The sequence below is a fragment of the Thermobia domestica genome, chromosome 3, assembly GCF_964235325.1.
Source record: "Thermobia domestica chromosome 3, izTheDome1.hap1.1, whole genome shotgun sequence".
In the NCBI taxonomy this organism is placed as follows: Eukaryota; Metazoa; Arthropoda; class Insecta; order Zygentoma; family Lepismatidae; genus Thermobia; species Thermobia domestica.
Genome location: NC_137456.1, coordinates 140,173,856 through 140,191,157, shown reverse-complemented (window position 1 = coordinate 140,191,157; position 17,302 = coordinate 140,173,856). Strand labels below are relative to the sequence as shown.

Sequence of the window (17,302 nt, the reverse complement as noted above, 5' to 3'; positions counted from 1 at the left end):
GTCGCCAAACTTCGCCAAATTTTCATCATCGTTAGTGCTACGTTAGTGCTGTTTTCTGCCATAAAATTTTTCGTTAGTGCTTCTAAACTTCACGAATTAGACCAACTTGAAAATGGGCCCGGCCAACTTTACGCAGCCCGCCACTAGTCGCCAAACTTCACCAAATTTTCACCATCATTAGTGCTACGTTAGTGCTGTTTTCTGCCACAAAAATTTTCGTTAGTACTGTTAAACTTTAAGAATTAAAGCATCTTCAAAATTGCTTCAGCGTGAAGTTGGCCCGCCACTTGTCACCAAAATTCACCAAATTTTGATCAGCGTTAGTGCTACGTTAGTGCTGTTTTCTGCCACAAAAATTTCGTTAGTGCTGTTAAACTTCAAGAATTAAAGCATCTTCAAAATTGCTTTTCGTGAAGTTGGACCGCCACTTGTCGCCAAACTTCACCAAATTTTCATCATCGTTAGTGCTACGTTAGTGATGTTTTCTGCCACAAAATTTTCGTTAGTGCTGTTAAACTTCACGAATTAGAGCAACTTCAAAATGGGCCCGGCCAACTTCACGCAGCCCGCCACTAGTCGCCAAACTTCACCAAATTTTCACCATCATTAGTGCTACGTTAGTGCTGTTTTCTGCCACAAAAATTTTCGTTAGTGCTGCTAAACTTCAAAAATTAGAGCATCTTCAAAATTGCTTCAGCGTGAAGTTGGCCTGCCACTTGTCGCCAAAATTCACCAAATTTTTACGAGCGTTAGTGCTACGTTAGTGCTGTTTTCTGCCGTAAAAAGTTTCGTTAGTGCTGCTAAACTTCACGAATTAGAGCAAAATCAAAACGGTCCGGCCAACTTCACGCAGCTTGCCACTTACTCCCAAACTTCACCAAATTTCGTCCATTATTAGTGCTACGTTAGTGCTGTTTTCTGCCACAAAAATTTTCGTTAGTGCTTTTAACTCTTAGGGGATCAGGGCTTTTTGGGCTATTTTTTAGACTTTCAGTCAAGCATCTTCTGCATCGTCACTATTTATCCTAGGATCATGGCGCATACTTCATTCTCTTCAGAATAGAGCTTGCTTTCAAATTGTACTACTTGCATGCTCATACCATATACCAGAACCGGGAGAAAAACGTCAAAGTGAAAATTTCGGAGGGAAAAATTTTTTCCTCGAACTTTGGCCCCCCTGGAGCCCCCCTGTGTGAACGTAGCACTAAAAATATCTAATATCTAAAAATATCTGATAAATAGTACTTTGTATACTGAATGCGTGTGACAAATTTCAAGTTTCTATCTTGAATAGTAAGGGCGGGAGGAATTTTATCAAAAATTCCCACAATGCCCCAAATTACCACAAAACACTATGATCTCAGGGAAAAAATTTCCCGAGACATCCCTAATTACCCTAGGGACATGTGTCGCCTATATTCTCTTCTGAATAGAACTGCCTTTCAGGCGGTACCATTCACATGTCTCCATCATGTATCTAAGGCGGGAAATTCCAGAAAAAAGGGACTTTTTGATCTAAATTTCCCTTTTTTCAACTCTTAGCCCCTCTGGACTCCCCTTGTTTTAACGTAGTTTAACAGCACTAACGAAACTTTTTACGGCAGAAAAGAGCACTAACGAAGCACTAATGATCGACGATAATTGGTGAAGTTTAGTAGTAAGTGGCGGGCTGCGTGAAGTTGGCCGGACCCGTTTTGATTTTGCTCTAATTCGTATAGTTTAGCATCACTAACGAAACTTTTTACGGCAGAAAACAGCACTAACGTAGCACTAACGCTGGTCAAAATTTGGTGAATTTTGGCGACAAGTGGCGGGCCAACTTCACGCTGAAGCAATTTTGAAGATGCTCTAATTTTTGAAGTTTAGCAGCACTAACGAAAATTTTTGTAGCAGAAAACAGCACTAACGATGGTGGAAATTCGGTAAAGTTTGGCGACTAGTGGCGGGCTGCGTGAAGTTGGCCGGGCCCATTTTGAAGTTGCTCTAATTCGAGAAGTTTAACAGCACTAAGGAAAATTTTTATAGCAGAAAACAGCACTAACGTAGCACGAACGATGGTGAAAATTTGGTGAAGTTTGGCGACTAGTGGCGAGCTGCGTGAAATTGGCCGGGCCCATTTTGAAGTTGCTCTAATTCGTGAAGTTTAACAGCACTAACGAAACTTTTTACGGCAGAAAACAGCACTAACGTAGCACTAACGCTGGTCAAAATTTGGTGAATTTTGGCGACAAGTGGCGGGCCAACTTCACGCTGAAGCAATTTTGAAGATGCTCTAATTTTTCAAGTTTAGCAGCACTAACGAAAATTTTTGTAGCAGAAAACAGCACTAACGATGGTGAAAAATCGGAGAAGTTTGGCGACTAGTGGCGGGCTGCGTGAAGTTGGCCGGGCCCATTTTGAAGTTGCTCTAATTCGAGAAGTTTTACAGCACTAACCAAACTTTTTACCGCAGAAAACAGCACTAACGTAGCACTAACGCTAGTCAAATTTTGGTGAATTTTTTCGAGAAATGGCGGGCCAACTTCACGCTGAAGCAATTTTGAAGATGCTCTAATTCTTGAAGTTTAGCAGCACTAACGAAAATTTTTATGGCAGAAAACAGCACTTACGTAGCACTAACGATGGTGAAAATTTAATGAAGTTTGGCGACTAGTGGCGGGCTGCGTAAAGCTGGCCGGGCCCATTTTGAAGTTGCTCTAATTCGAGAAGTTTAACAGCACTAACGAAAATTTTTATAGCAGAAAACAGCACTAACGTAGCACGAACGATGGTGAAAATTTGGTGAAGTTTGGCGACTAGTGGCGAGCTGCGTGAAGTTGGCCGGGCCCATTTTCAAGTTGCTCTAATTCGTGAAGTTTAACAGCACTAACGAAACTTTTTACGGCAGAAAACAGCACTAACGTAGCACTAACGCTGGTCAAAATTTGGTGAATTTTGGCGACAAGTGGCGGGCCAACTTCACGCAGAAGCAATTTTGAAGATGCTCTAATTTTTCAAGTTTAGCAGCACTAACGAAAATTTTTGTAACAGAAAACAGCACTAACGATGGTGAAAATTCCGAGAAGTTTGGCGACTAGTGGCGGGCTGAGTGAAGTTGGCCGGGCCCATTTTGAAGTTGCTCTAATTCGAGAAGTTTAACAGCACTAACCAAACTTTTTACCGCAGAAAACAGCACTAACGTAGCACTAACGCTCGTCAAATTTTGGTGAATTTTTTCGAGAAATGGCGGGCCAACTTCACGCTGAAGCAATTTTGAAGATGCTCTAATTCTTGAAGTTTAGCAGCACTAACGAAAATTTTTATGGCAGAAAACAGCACTAACGTAGCACTAACGATGGTGAAAATTTAATAAAGTTTGGCGACTAGTGGCGAGCTGCGTAAAGTTGGCCGGGCCCATTTTGAAGTTGCTCTAATTCGTGAAGTTTAACAGCACTAACCAAACTTTTTACCGCAGAAAACAGCACTAATGTAGCACTAACGCTCGTCAAATTTTGGTGAATTTTGGCGACAAGTGGCGGGCCAACTTCACGCTGAAGCAATTTTGAAGATGCTCTAATTCTTGAAGTTTAACAGCACTAACGAAACTCTTTACGGCAGAAAACAGCACTAACGTAGCACTAACGATGGTGAAAATTTGGTGAAGTTTGGCGACTAGTGGCGGGCTGCGTGAAGTTGGCCTTACCCATTTTGAAGTTGCTCTAATTCGTGAAGTTTAACAGCACTAACGAAAATTTTTATAGCAGAAAACAGCACTAACGTAGCACTAACGATGGTGAACATTTGGTGAAGTTTGGCGACTAGTGGCGGGCTGCGTGAAGTTGGCCGGGCCCATTTTGAAGTTGCTCTAATTCGTGAAGTTTAACAGCACTAACGAAACTTTTTACGGCAGAAAACAGCACTAACGTAGCACTAACGCTGGTCAAAATTTGGTGAATTTTGGCGACAAGTGGCGGGCCAACTTCACGCTGAAGCAATTTTGAAGATGCTCTAATTCTTGAAGTTTAACAGCACTAACGAAACTTTTTACGGCAGAAAACAGCACTAACGTAGCACTAACGATGGTGAAAATTTGGTGAATTTTGGCGACAAGTGGCGGGTCAACTTCACGCTGAAGCAATTTTGAAGATGCTCTAATTCTTGAAGTTTAACAGCACTAACGAACCTTTTTACGGCAGAAAACAGCACTAACGTAGCACTAATGCTGGTCAAAATTTGGTGAATTTTGGCGACAAGTGGCGGGCCAACTTCACGCTGAAGCAATTTTGAAGATGCTCTAATTCTTGAAGTTTAACAGCACTAACGAAACTTTTTACGGCAGAAAACAGCACTAACGTAGCACTAACGATGGTGAAAATTTGGTGAAGTTTGTCGACTAGTGACGGGCTGCGTGAAGTTGGCCTTACCCATTTTGAAGTTGCTCTAATTCGTGAAGTTTAACAGCACTAACGAAAATTTTTATAGCAGAAAACAGCACTAACGTAGCACTAACGATGGTGAACATTTGGTGAAGTTTGGCGACTAGTGGCGGGCTGCGTGAAGTTGGCCGGGCCCATTTTGAAGTTGCTCTAATTCGTGAAGTTTAACAGCACTAACGAAACTTTTTACGGCAGAAAACAGCACTAACGTAGCACTAACGCTGGTCAAAATTTGGTGAATTTTGGCGACAAGTGGCGGGCCAACTTCACGCTGAAGCAATTTTGAAGATGCTCTAATTCTTGAAGTTTAACAGCACTAACGAAACTTTTTACGGCAGAAAACAGCACTAACGTAGCACTAACGATGGTGAAAATTTGGTGAATTTTGGCGACAAGTGGCGGGTCAACTTCACGCTGAAGCAATTTTGAAGATGCTCTAATTCTTGAAGTTTAACAGCATATAACGAAATACTTTAGTTTGTATAATATTTACCTGTACCGTGGGCAAAAAGTGCTCATAAATATGTAATATACTTAGTAGAATGTTCATTTTAAATTAACAGAAAAGAAGAATGTTTTTAATATATGTAAGAGATTATTATGGGATAGTTGTGACTATGTACATGTTATGTGTTGACCTAGTCAAGTGAATTTATGTATTTCACGGTTTTAAAAAGAGGATATTTAAGACATAACAAGCAATAAAGGTGAGACTAATGATCTTTGAATACCTGAGTTGATTTTTGCATAAAGAAAAGTAATTATCGCTTCGTAACTTATATTTTAAAAGACGAACCAGGTTAACGACGCTTTTCTATAGAGTCGTTATAAAAATTTGGTTTACCAAACCCGGGACTTTTGAAAATTCAGTTCCCGAAGAAGGAAAGTAGGGCTGAATTTACTTGGATATTACCATTTATGAATACGAACTTAACCGTATTACGAAGCGGTAAGATCATCAAAAGAAAAATGGATAGTGAAATTGTGCAACAGGAATCAAATACCAGTAATCAAGGTGAAAGTAGTGCAACACCAAGTTTGTCATCTGAGGATCGACTTTTGTTAGCTGTGCAGCGACAAATTATGCAAATGACGACCGAGATAAAACAAACCATAGAACAGAAGTTCAACGAATATAACCAGACCATGGAACGGAAGTTCTATGAAGCTAACCAGGCCATGAAACAAAAGATAGAATTGAAATTCAATGAAGCTAACAAGACCATGGAACAGACGTTAAACGAATCTAACCAGACCATGGAACAGAAGTTAAACGAATCTAACCAGACCATGGAAAAGAAGATAGAACTGAAATTTAACGAAGTTAGCCAGACTATGGAACAGAACGAAGCTAGCAAGCAGTATGAGGAATTTAAAGCGGCATTGATCGCGAATTACGAAAATGACTTTTTGCTGGCAAACAGAGATGCCACTCTTAGAAATCAACATTTCAATCCTCGATTGCACAAATCAATTGTAGAGTTTGTTGTAAATGTCTATAACGAATTAAAAGTTGTTAATCCCTTACAATCGGAATCAAGAATAATTGCATCGATTCGCAATTTGCTTCCATTTAAATTACAGCAGATCTTATTTTCCACCCAGTGTATGAGTTTCAGTCATTTATTAATGCTTGTGCAATGCTACGAAACTCAATATCATGCTATGAATCTAACACAACCAGGAATGGGTAAAAATAAGAATACTTCAGATCATTTGGTCCCTGTTCGGAATTTGGATATCCGAAGTGTGAATAATACTGAACCGAACCTAAGACGAGTATACTCTAGCACTCAAAATGAACAAAGTAGACAAGGCTATGTAGGGAATCCGCCTAACCTAATCAACCGAAGTAGACACAAAAATAATAGAAATACATATCGGAATCCTAGAGATGCTACAAATCCTATGTATAGACATAATCATTGTTCACGAGATGGTACTTCATATCAAAATTCAAATCACGATGAAAGACATGTACAACCTAATGTAGAACCTAATCACGATTGTGCTGTACAGTGCACTTTATTGGATTCATATGCCAGTGCGAATGTAACATGATTACCGTTAACGAAATTAGGTTAAACCCATGTTGGTTATAGATTCTTATGAATTTTCGTTTTAAAGTTTGTGTTAATATTAATAATGAAAACGATTGTTATAAATATTTGAAATGCATCTAGTTAAAGAGTTAGTAGCACCCAACATTCTTGATCAAATAAATAAGAATGAAAAATAATAATAATAATGAAAAATGTGTTTATATAATAACAAAAGGGTGTCTTTTGTTTCTGTAAAATAAATTTATTTACTTCTATTTGATTATTCAAACGTAGGTTATGTTTAATTTTTATTCTTTCTTATTAATGTGAAGAATCATAATTCAATTTATAATTAGTTAAAGGCAAAGATTATTTATATTAGATTGATTTGTGTTTAATTGTCAAAGATTATGTTAAGAATAAGATCCATTCTATAAAATCAATTATTCAATATCTACCTTGAATGAAATTCTTCTTTATTTATGACATCTTAGTGCTACTATGTATACATTACAATTGCAACATCTAACTTATTTGTTATACAATGCGCCCGAAAAGAACAAATATTATTTATCATATCACCGTTTGTAGTAATGTTCGAAACTAGTAATCTTCATAATTTGTGTTTCACCCTCGTTAGTTATATTTATAAGCAACGATGTTTTTAATAATAAAGAATAAATAATAATGTAATAAAAGATAAATATTAATGAAATCAAAGATTTATTGTGAATGATAATAAATAATATTTTATATATATATGAGGGTTAACCAAAATGTAATGAAGATATATATACGAGGTGTGATCAAAATATAAAGAACATATGTAATGTACGAACATTAATGTAATCAAACCAGTGGTTCTTGAATATAAAAGCCAAGCCTACTCATGACTTTTATATTCAGTCCCTTTATCGGGCGACATTTTCTATAACGAAATACTTTAGTTTGTATAATATTTACCTGTACCGTGGGCAAAAAGTGCTCATAAATATGTAATATACTTAGTAGAATGTTCATTTTAAATTAACAGAAAAGAAGAATGTTTTTAATATATGTAAGAGATTATTATGGGATAGTTGTGACTATGTACATGTTATGTGTTGACCTAGTCAAGTGAATTTATGTATTTCACGGTTTTAAAAAGAGGATATTTAAGACATAACAAGCAATAAAGGTGAGACTAATGATCTTTGAATACCTGAGTTGATTTTTGCATAAAGAAAAGTAATTATCGTTTCGTAACTTATATTTTAAAAGACGAACCAGGTTAACGACGCTTTTCTATAGAGTCGTTATAAGCACTAACGAACCTTTTTACGGCAGAAAACAGCACTAACGTAGCACTAACGCTGGTCAAAATTTGGTGAATTTTGGCGACAAGTGGCGGGCCAACTTCACGCTGAAGCAATTTTGAAGATGCTCTAATTCTTGAAGTTTAACAGCACTAACGAAACTTTTTACGGCAGAAAACAGCACTAACGTAGCACTAACGATGGTGAAAATTTGGTGAAGTTTGTCGACTAGTGACGGGCTGCGTGAAGTTGGCCGGACCCATTTTGAAATTGCTCTAATTCGTGAAGTTTAACAGCACTAACGAACCTTTTTACGGCAGAAAACAGCACTAACGTAGCACTAACGCTGGTCAAAATTTGGTGAATTTTGGCGACAAGTGGCGGGTCAACTTCACGCACCTCGCAAGCAACGTTTGTTATGCAACATTAGGCGAGCAGAAACGTTGAATGTATTCTACATCTGCATACTTCTCAGACATATTTCCTTGTGTTTTTTCCGCTTTCCTTATCTGAAAACGGAGCTTAAGGGAGAGCGTTATGATTCCTTGGAGGCCATCGTGAAATTGGCTGAGACTGTTTTGAAGAAAATCTCAAAGGAGAGTTTTCACTACGTGTGCCAAGACTGACAGACGCGTTGGGCAAGGTGGTTTCAACTTAACAGAAGGTATTTTGAAAATAACCACACTCATCTGAAACCAGCCAAGTATATTTCAAGAGTAAAAAAAAAAAAAAAATCCCGTCCTTTTTGGGTCAGTCACTATCTCAGTCCTATAATAAATGCAAAGATGTTGAGTACCAAAACGTTGCAAGACTTGTGACTTATCCTTGCATAACCTCGCGTTTCTATCATAAGCAGCCGCGTCTGATAGCATGACACACTGGGCTCAGAAAGGAATATCAGCCCAAATTTTAATAAATGAACTCGTGGAAACGTACTTTAATCGGGGGTGAAGATTCATGCAAGATTTGAAGGGGATCTAGAAGTAAGCAAAAAACACTGACTCGAAAATATGATTTTTTAAATTGTTATTACTAGTTGTTGCGCTCGAGCCATCAGCCCGCTCTGCACTATAGACCAAAATAATGCGTAATTAAACGTTTTTCTTTGTTTGTTTACATATGACATTTTATTTTATTTTTTATTTATTTATTTATTTATTGTTTGCTCATCAATCATCGTTACCTTCCTGCTCGTATCTTCATACAATGAAAGTGAAACAATACAATTCTAAGTTACAATTACGTAAATCATCACAATATACTACTTCAGAAATACACAAATACTAAATGTTCAAAACTTTAAATATGGTTACGGCTCTTGTGCTATTTTGAAATAATTAAATTGATACAATGCAGTTTTAGTTTACAATTAAATGGTAAACAATAATTTCAAATAAGCAAATTACCTGTACACTAACGACATCTATTGGTGTCAGACTGGCATAAAGCTTAAGTGGCGACATCTATTAACCATTAGAAATTAACGTGAGGCAGAGACTGACAATTTTCCCTTTTTAATTAGGATATTAATTTTGACAGGCAGATATTTTGTATTCAATATAAAGTGTTTGATAAGCTTACGTTTTGTGAATTATAATAATTTAACAATGATTGTATAGTAGTATTGGCAGTACAATTGTCAGCATTTCATTGTAATTTTTACTTTTAAGAAATCTTACTGAGTATAGTTTAGTATATGCACTATAGAAATAGTCAGTATAAGTGCCAACAAGAGGTGGAAGAAAGACAATAATGAAGAAACAAAAACTGTGCAGAGAAAGGGTGCACATAAATTGGGTACAGTAAAATGAAGAAGTGAGATAAAAGTATAAAAGCATTGAGCTCGTCTTTGGTACCAGCGGTCCGGGGTTCGATTCCTGGTGAGGACACTCGGTCGAAAAACTTAAAAGCTTTCTCAGGCTAGCCGTCTTGAGTGAGGTTTTTCTGGGTTTTGCTCATTCACACCTGACAAATGCCTGGATGGTGTCTAACATATAAGTCCCAAGAAGCTTCCTTGCTTCCAAAATCTTTTTTTCCTTCTTTTTTCTCGGACAGTGTAATCGCCGAAGAATATCATCTCTCATACGTGACGAGCTAACGTGGCCATAGATGCTGAAAGCCAAAGAATCTAATTGCTATTACTAAAAGCATTGGGCACTCTTGCTTTCATAATCTTATCCCATTTCATAATTTTACGTATTTCACACACACACACATAAAAATCTCGCTTTCTTTGAATTTTATAAGAAAAACGTTGTTTTTTAATCTTGTAGCGATTATAAATTTTTACTTCGTTTTTATAAGATGCTTTCACATTCAATTAGTTCCTGAAGTCGTATCAGTTTCACGAATGTGAAACAAAAAAACTAAATTACGCAGATCCCCTGGATGTTAAACTGTACATGCTAAGTTCAGAAGATTATGGTTGCATAAGACAGTAGGATGTATAGTTAGAAAGGCAGTCGAATGGTATATGAAAACCTTAATACCCCACAAAAGAAATTGGTGAAAATGTTTCAAGTTAATTATATTATTACGCAAATACAAGACTACAATAAGGGTTATCAAGTATTTTTTTGTTTTTTTACCAGATCCGACAATTATCAATTTAATTACTTCTGCAGTAAAGCAATAAGCTACAGCAAGAATTGATTCAAAATACTGTATTAACACCAGGTTTACACTATCTATACCATTTCGGAGTTCTAATTATCGTAGAAGGGCGTGACATTTAAGTCACAACATTTGACTGTTACAAAGGAACTAACAGCATAGTGACTTAACAATAACCTTTCTAATAAGATACTTTTCTACGGCAAATGATTCTTTTAGTTGATGAAGAAATATACTTAGTTGTATTTTGATTCGGTGTAAAATCTATTCCTATATTTATTTTAATTCTTATTATTATTCGTGTAAAGTTTCATGATTTATGAAGAACCTGTCCTTTTCTTATAATTAATGATGTCTTATTTTCAAACAAACGAGAGACTTCTTTAATGAACAAATAAATATTAGCGGCTCGGGGAAAGACAATGTTAAGTAACAGTTTTGTAGGAGCTCCTTCGTGGCTAAGCGGTTAGCGTACGCGCCTTTGGCGTGGGAAACTCGGGTTCGATTCCCGGTGGGAGCTCATCTGGTTCGGATTCCACGTTAATCAGTAGGTCCACGCCTCAGATAGCCTCGCTGCTGAACAGGACGTAAAATAAAATCAACAAATCAACAACAGTTTTCTAACCTTCAATTAAACTGGAAAAGAGAGTTCAACATTCCCATGCAGTACAATGCAACGGTACATACCAAACGAGCTTCCCCTGCTATTTAAAAGTACATGTGGGTATCCGATCCCAACCTATTCTACCCAATAACTCACCGGAAATGATGCTTACCATCCCCCCTTCCCGATTCACTCATAGGGTCTACAGTAGGTATATATTAATTGGTTACTTTTGAATCCTTAATTGAATATGAATATTAAATTCTTATAATAATTCACATTGTTTTAACTTATTTTGAAAACTATGGCAGTTGCTTCAAGTTCTTGAAAGCATTCTTCATCGTTCAAAATATTATATTGCTGTTGATACGGATTTTGGTATCCCTAGGACGCAAAGTTTATTTGTAAAATATACACACGCTTAAAAAATTATTTTCAAGGGTCTATTTTATTATTAGAAAATTTGTGGGGAAAGATAAAGAGAAGATTTCTAAACTTGATTGAATCTTTAATCAACATGTTACAATTTTATTTTAATTGACACAAGACTAATGGCAATATTTTAATTTATTCTTTGGATTGTAATCCATTTCCGAACAAAATCACACCATTGGCGGACTTTGTACTCACTTTTTAAAAATATTTTTATTTAAAATTAAAGCTTATGTCTAGAAGTAATCATTTATCAGGTGCCTGAGCCCTGTTATAGCGTAATTAGGACTGACATCTTATGTTGGACATGAAAACTACTTGTCCAATACTAAGCGTACACAAACGTCCTGAATGTGTGATATTCAATTTGGAAAAAAAAAAAAAAAAAAAGAAAAGAAAGAAAGAAAAAAGAAGTACCGGTACGGAGTCTGGGTATAGGTATTCATGAATTGCTCTATTTTAAAAGGAGACAAAAAAGCATTCAGCGTTTAAAGAGAATCTAGACGTAGGTGAAAAACTACCTAAACTAAAAGGCACTAACAAATCTGTTGGAGGTTGTGAAGGTCCAGTTATTATAACAATAATCCCAATCATAATATATTTGGCAACTAGCGACTCTAATTATGGGGTAGTGTGTCTCACGATTAGTTTATATGTAACATTTGAACACCTACAAATCTTATACAGGGTAGAACATGATTAAATAAATGTGTCTCAGATTTGCCATATCTATATAGCAAAGATGGAGCGAATCACAAACTTTGTGACCCATGATCTGTACGACTAGAAGCACTAGACCCGGTGAATCGGACATACTCATAACCTAAAGGACCTGGTGTCGCGGACAAAGCCTGTATGAGCCAGAGATAACAAAATATCATCTTAAACATGGTCTTACATTAGGATATATTAAGTTACTAATGTGATTCTTTGGATACAATTCTCTCCTCTCTCTCTCTCCCTTCACACTCGAACCAAGTGAACTTTGTAGTGGACAAACACCGTGTGCGTGGGTTTCCTCTGGATTCTCCTGTTTCCTCCCACTTTCTTCATTCCACCATTTCATTCATTTCTCATCATCACCTTCAGTGGCGTATTTACGATTTTATTTCGGGGAGGGCTTTGCTAATTTTCTGGGGGGCTTTACCTGAAAATGTGATAATTCTGCAAGATATTTCATATACTTTACTATAGTAAGTAAGATTTCGGGTGGGCTTAAGCCCGGAAGCCCCACCTAAATACGCCACTGATCACCTTCTCGTTTAGCCTAGCCGGTATAACTGTAGGACGTAAAACTCAAAGATCTTATTTCAAAGATTCCATCACTGTTTTGAAGAATGTTCATTAGGTAAAAGTAGTCTAATTTATATCTGTGGTTCATATCAGCAAAAGATGGAATTCTCTATGTAACAACGAATAATGAATGTGGGAAGTTATATGCGAAGCGGATTGATTAATGAAACGCAAGCTGCCTTCGCTGATAGTTTACCCAGGAGCAAAACCAACTAACGAAAGGCCACATTCAAAGTCTGGTACACGAACAGTGTGAAACCGGCTGTTAGGCAAATCTTAAGGAATCGAGTACAATCCTCAGTACCACCGTGTAAGAATTTCAGGTCGATATCCTGGAAATATGCTGGGACTTGTCCACAGATGGACATTGAATTCAACAACCAATTTCAGCATCTCTTATGACATACGAGTGCAACGCAGTGCACTTGTTGCAGTTTTTTTTTTTTTTTTTTGGCCAACTTATACAGTACCCTAAAGATCAAGAAACCTTCTTTATTACATTTTTTTTTAAATCTTCAAATGTAAAAATTATATAATTTTACGTTACAATAATGACTTAAAGGTATTTTAAGAGATGCAATATGGAATTGTAATCTTTATGCTTGACAATTAAAGAAATTAACAATGTCCACGAGACAGACCTTTTCCAATAGAAATATATGCACTTTCCGAGACTGACATTATTGCCAGGACACCTATTCGAAACGAGGCAGGCAGAACTCTTGTCTCATAGGCAGTGGCGTATACAAAGGATGTTTCGTGCCTTAACTCTCCTTCAGCCGCTTGAGCGAGATATTATGAAAAGATAAGCATTTGCTTTATTAAGATCGAGGAGAGTCATCGATCATGCTTGTCCCAAAATAATATGAGATTATGCGTTTGTACCCGTTCGATAAAACTCTGTCTACATCATTCTTCGTAATTAATCTTAAAAGGAATATTTCAAAATATTTAAGATATCCTTAATTTTAGTCTATATGGCAAACATTTAATGTCAAGTAAACATGTCTCTCTGAATTAGTGGGATGTATTTCGTTATTAATGCAAATTGACTTTTCTGATTTGACCTTTGATCTTTAGTTCCATTTGAAGAATTTATTTTCTCTTGGTCCCCGGTAGAGTAGCCTTCTGTGCGAGCGGTCCCGGGTTCGATTCCTGTTGTGGCCACTCGATCGAAAAAGTGTGAAAAGGTTTTTCAGGCCAGCCATCTTGAATGAGGTTTTCCTCTTTCACACCAGGCAAATGCCGGGGTAGTGCCTAACCTATAGGACCCAGGCCGCTTCCTTCCTTCCCCAATCCTTTGTTCCTTCCCTCTCCCGGACAGTATTCCTATGCTCGCCGAGGGACATCATCCTTCATACGTGACGGGCTAAACTGGCCATAGATGCCAAAAGCCTAGAAATCGAAATCCAAAATTCCCTAAATTGACCCCACTAACATAGGGGCAAGATAATTAACCCTAGAAAGGTAAACTACGTAAATTTTACGTGTACGAGTTGGAAACACTGATGTGACGTAGCAGGAACTGTGTGTAGAAATACAAACCTCTAGATATGCTATCGCGGGTTAGTTGGCTTGAAGTTCCGACGTTAATTACTTCGGTAGATGTTATGTTGGCTGTGCCAAACGATTGAGTGTAGAACCTTATACGTAAATTTGGCGTATGTTTACCTTTTAACGTAAAATCTTGTACGTAAGTTTAGCGTGTGTTTACCTTTAGCGTTAGTTTTCTTGCACGCATTTTTTACGTATGTTTACCATCAATGGACTATTGTCATTCGTAAATATTTAATTATTATTCCAAAAATGGTCGAGTGTGATGCAATAAATAACGAGGAAGCTATTTTACGGATATTAGAGGAACCTCAGATTCAGAAATGGAAGAAGATAACGCTGAACTTGATGTGAGATCAGAAGAAGAAGCAGATGACTCCGACAAAGATCCAGATTACTACCCCAGTGAAAATGATATTGAACAACATTTGTGTCAGGAATTCGAACTGTAGAATGTGAAATCTCAAATCCAACCAAAGACGCGGAAAGTTTCCACGTCTAAAACTAAGTAGTAAAAACAAAAATAGCAGTTTCGCCACGCATTCAAGAGATGAATCTGGATAAAATCACACAGAGACGGCAGTATATTTTAGAAATGAGAAGGCAAATGAACTTACATTTGACGAAAGGGAAGTGAAAATTAGTGGTATTAGTGAATTGCTAGGAAAGAATAGTCCTTGGAACACAAATCCAATGACAGATTCAAATGGGAAGATCTCAAGAAGGAACACTGCTATAACTGCAATAAGGCAGTAAGTACGTGGTGAACATCAGATCAAAATTGTTATAACTGTGTGTGATTTGCGAACCAATCTGACATATAATGTGAAAAAACTATTCAATATGAATTCAATATTTCCTAATAACAAAAATAAACAGTGCTATATCTACACTTTCTCAGAGTTTGTTCTTAAGTGTTAATAATGTTTATTTTGCTTTTTTTCTATGTACTTCTAAAAGATTTAGGACAATAGCAGCGCCGTAACTTAGATTTTTTCTGGGGGGCAGGGGGAAAGCATTAATATGTGTATTTGGGCCCCCTAGAAAAAGTTGTTTTTCTAATTCTTGTGCCCCCTCTCTTTCCATTTTCTCTTACTCTTTATGGGTCCCCGGAGCCTGCGGGCCCTCCCACACGGCAAGATCTGCGGTGCCGTTATTTACACCTCTGGGCCCGTTCCATACATGAAAATTAATTAAGGAGACAATATTGACAAATCTCAAAGCCATACGAATAAATATAATTTCTTGGGCCCCTAATAGTAAATATTTGTTTACTGAAATGGGCTCACGATTCATTTTTGTTTTATTTACCTTTTGTGTGCTGTTTTGTTTATGTAATGTAGCGAATCTGTTTGATGCTTCATTTATAATTTTATGTTCGTACCGTATATGAAGTTAGAAAATTTTTTCTTAAAATGGGGCCTCTCAAACCACGGGGAACTTTCCTAGGTTGCAGTCAGTGGCGTATTTACGATTTTGATTCGGGAGGGGCTTTGCTAACTTTCGGGGGGGGGGGCTTTGCCTGAAAATGTGAAAATTCTGCAAGATATTTCATTTACTTTACTATACTAAGTGAGATTTCGGGGGGGGCTTAAGCCCGGAAGCCACCCCCCTAAATACGCCACTGGTTGCAGTTGTCACCCCTGCCCCCGCAAATTACGGCCCTGGATAATAGTTGTGCTGTAATACTATCTAAACAATAAAACTTCAATTTTGGAACCTTGAACAAACCAACAATAAGAGTTTCTATATGAATCGTATATTTATAGATCATTATTTAGTGTGTACGTAAATATTACGTATGTTTACCTTTAATGAGTTAATAGTGAAGTTTGCCTTTCTAGGGTTAAAAATCAAAGAAAAAAGTCCCACTTACCAAATTACAAGTTATATCCGTTATTCAGGATCAAATCACAGCAAGACACGTTTTGGCTTCTTCTAAATATACAGTTTATGGAAATTTTTCTGCTAATTTTTTAGGCAGAAGTAATTTTTGTTACACTTCTTTGAATTCAATGAAAAAACACAGTTACTTAAGCAGAACAAAATCTTACACAACAAACATCACGAAATCCCTTAGCATATGATATACTGTATTTACTATAACCAACAGATGATAATTCAATCAAAATCCTCTTAGCCGAGATGCACGCACACTCCCGTGTATGTCACAACTAAAGTAGCCTACCAACACATATCAGCACAGAACATACAAGATTTAAGAAAAAAAAAAAGTGTTGTTTGTGAGGTGTACACATTGTACTCCCTCCCTTTGCGTCCTAAACCCGCTGCTGTAACTTGTACACACAGTATTTCTCCGAATTTCTCCCTCCACCACTTCAACAAGCCGTTTGGAAACACCTTTCAATTAATATTTCATCCTTCGTCAGGGATCATAAGAGTATGTTCTTTAATCATGATAGTTATTCACTCTTAACAGCTTATCCAATTCTTATTATAATAAAGGATTTACATAGCAATTATCATTATTATTAACTATTCCCAACTGTTTGAGTACGTTAAAAAAAATTGCTCTGAGGCGTGTACACATCTGTGTGTCAGCAGCGTTTGAGAGGATTTTTTTCTTTCTATAATAGCATTTCATTATTACTTAATACAATATTCACCAAAATGGTGGGTGTGTGATCGAAGAAATGTGATTGGTCCGTTTAAACACACACACACACACACAAATAAAGAACAATATTTCATTACAGATTACACACCCTGTACGTACAATATATATATACACACAGCTAACTTTTCTTGATTTCTATTGCCAGAAGAAACATATATACCTATACCATTATTATTTCCGTTTTTACATTCAAAACCAATTAAGTGTGTCCTTATATACTTAAGAGAAGACACTTTCATGTTTCTTCGTTTTCTGAACGCAATTATAAAAATATTGAAAGAATGTTATGGAAATTAAAACCTTTATTATTATTCTTTTTTCTTTGATGAATGCGGATGCACTAACAAGAGTTATTATTACTATTCCTTTTTTTTTTTTAATCCTTGTCATAACTCCCTGTTTTCACTTCTTAGCCT

The 17,302-nt window shown here is 36.7% G+C and overlaps 1 protein-coding gene across 2 annotated transcripts in view; it reads right to left on the bottom strand.

Moving 5' to 3' along the window:
* Positions 1 to 16,427, bottom strand: part of LOC145680771 (paired box protein Pax-6-like) — a 559,249-nt gene extending 542,822 nt beyond the window's left edge. The window contains exon 1 of one of the 2 annotated variants that reach the window (XM_081751760.1): positions 16,125 to 16,427. The gene's annotated coding sequence lies outside the window, so the exon portion shown is untranslated. The remainder of the gene's footprint in view (positions 1 to 16,124) is intronic. The other variant, XM_081751763.1, reaches the window with a different exon arrangement.
* Between the last annotated feature and the right edge of the window lie 875 nt (positions 16,428 to 17,302).